Source organism: Cyprinodon variegatus, unplaced genomic scaffold, assembly GCF_000732505.1.
Source record: "Cyprinodon variegatus isolate N-32 unplaced genomic scaffold, C_variegatus-1.0 Scaffold895, whole genome shotgun sequence".
Taxonomy (NCBI): Eukaryota; Metazoa; Chordata; class Actinopteri; order Cyprinodontiformes; family Cyprinodontidae; genus Cyprinodon; species Cyprinodon variegatus.
Window position 1 is genome coordinate 231,606 of NW_015151348.1, and position 6,005 is coordinate 237,610.

Genomic DNA, 6,005 nt, shown 5'->3' on the forward strand with positions numbered 1-6,005 from the left:
ACTCAGGGAGGGCGGGGCAAGGATAAAGAATCCAGCCAATCAGAAAGCGAATTTTTTAAATGACAAGAAATCTGGCAAATTAGAAAAAGGGAAGGCTGTTCATTTGACCAATCACAAGTTTGATAAGGCGTACCCATCCGCCTCCCCACTTGTAAAGTCGTTGTCATGGTTACTACAGGGGCAGTGGCTTGTGTACTGGCTCCAAGAAGGTTGCAGCAGCCTGTCCTTGTCTGCACATTAAAAACAGGCCATAGATAAGTATTTACAATTCTTTGCTTTCAATTAATAGGATTATCTCAATGCTAAAATTATTTTATTTGGTTTCCACTGGATACGGTTTGCTTCAAATATATTCATTTTCAGCACGTGCAAGTTACCTGCTATCATATAGCCTAACTGAAGTAAAAATGAAACTCCCTTATTTTTTTAAACGAAAGTGAAATAATAGTAAAATCTAAAGAAAGCACTCAGATCGAAACGTATTATGAATGAAAGTAGCTACTTGTTATTTTAAATCTATTCCTTTTTTAAAGTTTGCTTTGGTTTACAATATGTGCATTATCTAATTTGGCCACTAGGCGGAGTGTTTTCCTTATAATAGGCTCCACCGTTCAGAATGGAGAAAAGGATAACAAGAGAAAAAATCATTTACAAACCTTACTATGGAGTAACCAAATCTATCAATTGCATTTTATATAAATTCAAGGTGAGACCTGCCTTTTACCACTAACCACTAAGTAGCACACAAATAAAATCGAATATCAACTTATGACTTTAAAGACAGTTTAAAATAACGATAATTATTTCTTCCATTTTAGCGTTCAACAAACAGAAATTATCCTAAATCTAAGAAAACAGGAAAACTTGATATTTTAAGACATACAGTGATAAAAAGTATTTTATGTAAAAGAAAATAAAACTTAATAGTTAAGATCAGAAACAGAGTTATATAAATTCTGTATCAGATTTTAACTGTACAGGTAAAGCCTGTGTGCCAGACCATTAAAAGCAGCTGTCCTTTCTAACTTCAAATGGAAGAGGCTTGGAAAAGTTCAGGTTGTCCAAAAAATTTTCAAAGTTGATGATTTAGAGCTTGAATTCAGATTGAAAATCAAATATTTGGCCACCATTTAGCCATCAAATTACTTTTATTTCTTTTAGATATGTGCTGCAGCAGGACTAGGCTGTCATTTACTTTTAAAAACGTATCATAAGTATATGGGGGTGTTGGCCTAGTGGGTTAGATCAGTGCACTTGTGTTCTGAGAAGGTTGCAAGTATCAGGTATGATTCCCCTAGTCTCCACCCTGGGTCCCTGAGCAAGATTCTTAACCTGACTTGCTCCCCGGGTACCCCACAGTGGCAGCCCACTGCTTCCCAAAGGGATGGGTTAAATGTAGAGTGTGAATATCTCCATTGTGAGTGTCTACAGGGAAAGACGCAGTGTTTCCTTTCAGGGAAGCAGTTTGCCGTTTATTCTGTAAAACGATGCTCAAAAAAATTTGTCATTCCTACTGGTTTCAGGTTAGAAAATATTAAATGTACCTAAAGTTTAATGATCCACTGGCGGCTCCACCGTAAACATCTGCCCTGCAGCCTCACCTTACAACCAGCCCCATGTCATTAAGATGGAAATGTATTTGTTTCTTTGCGATTCATCGGTTTGGAACTAACCAGCCACTCCAGCATCATGATCTTCTCTTCAACCAACTTAAGGCATGTTTTCTCCAGTATTTGTTTCTGCCCATTTTCTTTCATTTCTTTTGTTTATGGGGATTTTTCCCACTTAGAAATAAATCATGAATATTCGGTCCTGACTAATTTCTACCTTCTTGGTCTGCAGAGATGTTTCTCTTTGCAGACTCTTTGCAAGGTGACCATTGAACAAAAAAACCCATAGACTATTTAAAACTTTACCAAAGGACTAAAACATTAATTTTTTCAGAATTTAAGTTTTTACCCCTGGATTATACTGCCGTCACACTATCTAGTTTCATATATATATTTTACATTATTTTTTTTTTATTTGTTTAATGTCTTACCTGCAGCACTTTGAGGTGTCTTACATGTTATTGCAAATAATATTTTTATCAGTATAACCTGAAAACTTTAGGCTTTAAAGTTCATCAAAGCATTTAGACCCAGCTAATAAAGGGGGAAAAAAACCTTCATATCTTAAAGCAGTTACATTTTTTTAGCCGATAAATATTTTGTTAGCAGTCAACTTTTTCGCAGTAATCATTAAGCTCCTTTAGCCCTGCAGATTTAGAAGCACCATTAACCTCGTTCAGGTATTTGTGATCAAAATGCAAATTACAAGCTCTGGCAGAGTTTTTTTTGTTTTGTTTTGTTTCACAATTGCAAGTTCTCTATTTTTTTTTTTTTGTTTGTTTTCACCGAAAATGCACAACTATTTGTGGAATATTTAAAGGTTGTCAGGGCTTCAAAATTAAAGATGTTTAAGAAGTATTACTTTGAGTTGGAGACTTCCAAACTTAATTCCTGCTTTACTGTGATATTTTTACATTTTTAGTTTTGTTCCTGTTAACGTTTTCACCACAGATTGTGAACTAAGACACTGAAAAGCATGTTATTGTTGATGTATTTAAGGCTACTAACTTTAGAAACTAGGTAATGAAAATTAAAAACTAAATGTTTTTCAGACATCAACTCTAAAAAAGGCCATTAGAATTAGCTTTAAGTAACAGACATGACCTTTTTTTTTGTTCCAAACTCAACAGCTTTTAGTGGAAATCAACATTCTGAACATTTCACAAGCATGCACATATCCAAAATAATCTTTTAAATTTGCATTTACAGGTTACAAAATAGAAACAATAGCAAAAACACTTTTACAACAGGACTGAAACATCATGCTTGTCTACAGCAACACGCTGTGATGTTGAGAAATAAAACACAACTTTTTTTTCCTTTTTTTTACCCCCCAAATCAGTATTTTTCTGAAAATCAAGACTAAGAGCAGAGAAAAATCTGTCCTTCACATTCAATTTAATCAAGGGTTTTCTTTCAGCTTTAGAAAAACAAATGGTCACATAAAAGATAATTCACATGGCAACGGATAAATACCTACAGGTCTCACTACAACTTACAGGACAACAGTGATATAATGTTATTCTTACGATAAGCTTCAAGTGGAACATAAAATTGTATTTCTAGAGCCTGTCATATAGGTTTTAATTAAAAAATAACCCCGTTATTAAAGGGACATAATTTTCAGACTGAGCAGCAAATCTTGGGACACATTTTCTTTTCGAGACAAAAAATAAGTAATCCTTCTCCAGGGCTTTTTAAACACAACCTGACTTTTGTGCTGTGGAAAAACGCAAGAGTCCAAAGTATAACTAAAGCTGATGTGTGAGGGCTAGACAACAAAGAAAAATGTCAGTGTTCAGGTAAAAACTTTGAACTGAAACCCTAATCTTGGTTTTACTCTCATATTAGACTTTTTTTTACCTCTAAAATATAAAGTAAATGAGCTGCCAAATCTGACATCAAGTCCTAGCATAGCATTTGCTGATTAAAGCTTCACTTGTCCGGATTTGGGACAAACAGAGCATCCTTTGCTCAGCAGTGTGAGAGATTTCTGTAGCAGCAGAGTTAGGGTATATTTAGTATTGTTTGGAGTATTTCTAAAAAAGCTGCTTGATTTGAACGGTTTTGAGATCCCAGGTAAATATGGAAGCAAAGGAAAGACCTGATAAGAACTCATCCAAACTGACTGAGTTTTTTCTTTTCTTTTCTGCAGTATTGAAACATAAAAACATATAGAAGACATCCGTTTCCATCGTCCCATGTTCCCCAGTTTAATATTTAGATCAAAGTTTGCTGATCCAGACAGATTATGAGAATTTGATTTTGAACTAAATGGTTTAAAATGTTTGGCTGTTGCATCTTCCTGCATCTATAGGGAAAACAATGCCTGGATGTGTCATAAACAGGGTAAAAGTAGAGTCCCTACATGTTTAGTGGTTAAAACTGCAACCTTTTATAGAATTAAAATGACAACGAATTAATTCTAAACATAAAAGCTTCTACAGAGATCTTGCTTTATATATAGAATCAGGACAATAAAAGGACTGAAGTATATGAAAAGTCAAGTGGATAAAGATAGATAACTAGTTCATGTTTAACAAATAAAACTGGAAGTTTGGAGACACTTTTTTTTATCTTATTTTCCTATCGAGGACAATGTCTAGAAACCCTAAAAAGGTCAGCGAAGGTCATAAATCTCTGTGCAACCTCTATAAAAAAAAATTAAGATAATGCAAACATGAGGATTATATGATGTCCAGCAAAAATGTCAACATGTAAAATGTTCCATAACACATTCTCTATCGTCTTGCCTTGATAAAACTGGGAAACATAGAAGTGTGGGAACATAAAAGCGATGCCTTTCCATCCGTTCCAACATTATAGAGTGTAAACTGCACCGGAAAAAAGCCCTTTCTGATTTGCATCTTCTAAAAGTTTTAACAGCTTTAAACAACAACAACAAAAACAGGACAAGCCAAGTGTAGTTTTCCCCCCAAAAATAGAGAATCCATCTTTTCTTTTACATTAAAATATCTCTGCCGTTGAACAGCATTCACATCGGCCCAAACAGTCCCAGCTTAAATGTCGGGGAGTCACAGTTAAAGTGCGAAGCAACTAGAGGACTAAAACATTGCACTGTAACATAAACAGTTCACTTTATCCAGCCCAGAACCAAATATGGTAGGCAACATCAGAAAACAAAGAAACATGTCTTAAAACAAGCTTCACTCTAGCATAGCAAGATTAAGATCCAGTACATAGCATGGGATAAGAATCTGCTTAAAGTGTCCATCATGTCATGCAGCTGACTGCATAATCTAGATGCTTCAGAGGTCCACGAATGCAAACAATCAGAGCCAGTGCCAATCTGGAACATTTACAGAGTGGGTCCTCCGGTTTGATCAAGAGGCGGATTTCTCCACAATCGACTGGCTTCCACTGTATGAAGAGAGATGCTACAGTATGAAGAGAGAGCGGTACAAGCAACAGTCAGTTTCTTCATGGGGACTGGAGAGGAAGCTTTGACCTGCTGTGACGGAACCAAACAGTCCGAACATCAGCTCATTGGGCTAAAACGACACCGCCACAGAATTTACATTCTTTTATCATCCATGAAGTAGCATCGTACAGAAATGGAGGTAATAGTCACTTAACAGGAGTTCACTGTTGCACAGGAAGAAACCCATAACATGCATCCCATTAGACTGTGTTAGCATAAGGTTACACAAATCAAACCTGCAGAGCTATAGAAGGCCTTCGATTAGAGGTCTGGACTGTCGGTTTAGTCATGCATTTTGTTGCAGCTTTATGTACAAAGTCCATTTAAATGACTTCAGCAGGATGAGGGACAGGGATGAAGCTCCAATCACTGGCATCACAACGATAAAGTCTACTTATGTGCACAAACCTTTGGAAAAATCTGTACACATTTTTAAGCTTAAAGAAAAAATCCAACATCATTTATGGAGTAAGTTACATGTTAGTGTTGTATATTATATCCCTGTTAAAAACCACCAGTAGCTAAGTTGGAATATTAAGAAATGGTTTGTTCACTGGGGTTCTGCAAGAAATTAACGTAGATTTTCAATTCTAGCTTCAAAAATACCACATAAAATAAAATCTACATAAAAATAAGTTAAATTACTTTGAAAGATCCCGATTTCTCTGACTTCAGAAAGCTCAGAAGAAGCTATCTGAATCTGAAATACAGGAACAACGAAATAAAACATCGCTTAAAAGATATTTTAGCGTTTAGTCGTTTAATCTCAAGTTGTTTTTTTCCCGTGGCTCAAGTTAAAAAGATGTCGGAAAACTCATATTTTATATAAACCATCAAAAAATATTAGCTAAAAAAACAAAGCTATGATAAACTCTCCACTATAAAAGAAAAAAAAAAGAAAAAAGCAGCAATATTATAAGTATTTAAGAAATGAAGAAGGCAACGTTGAGCGT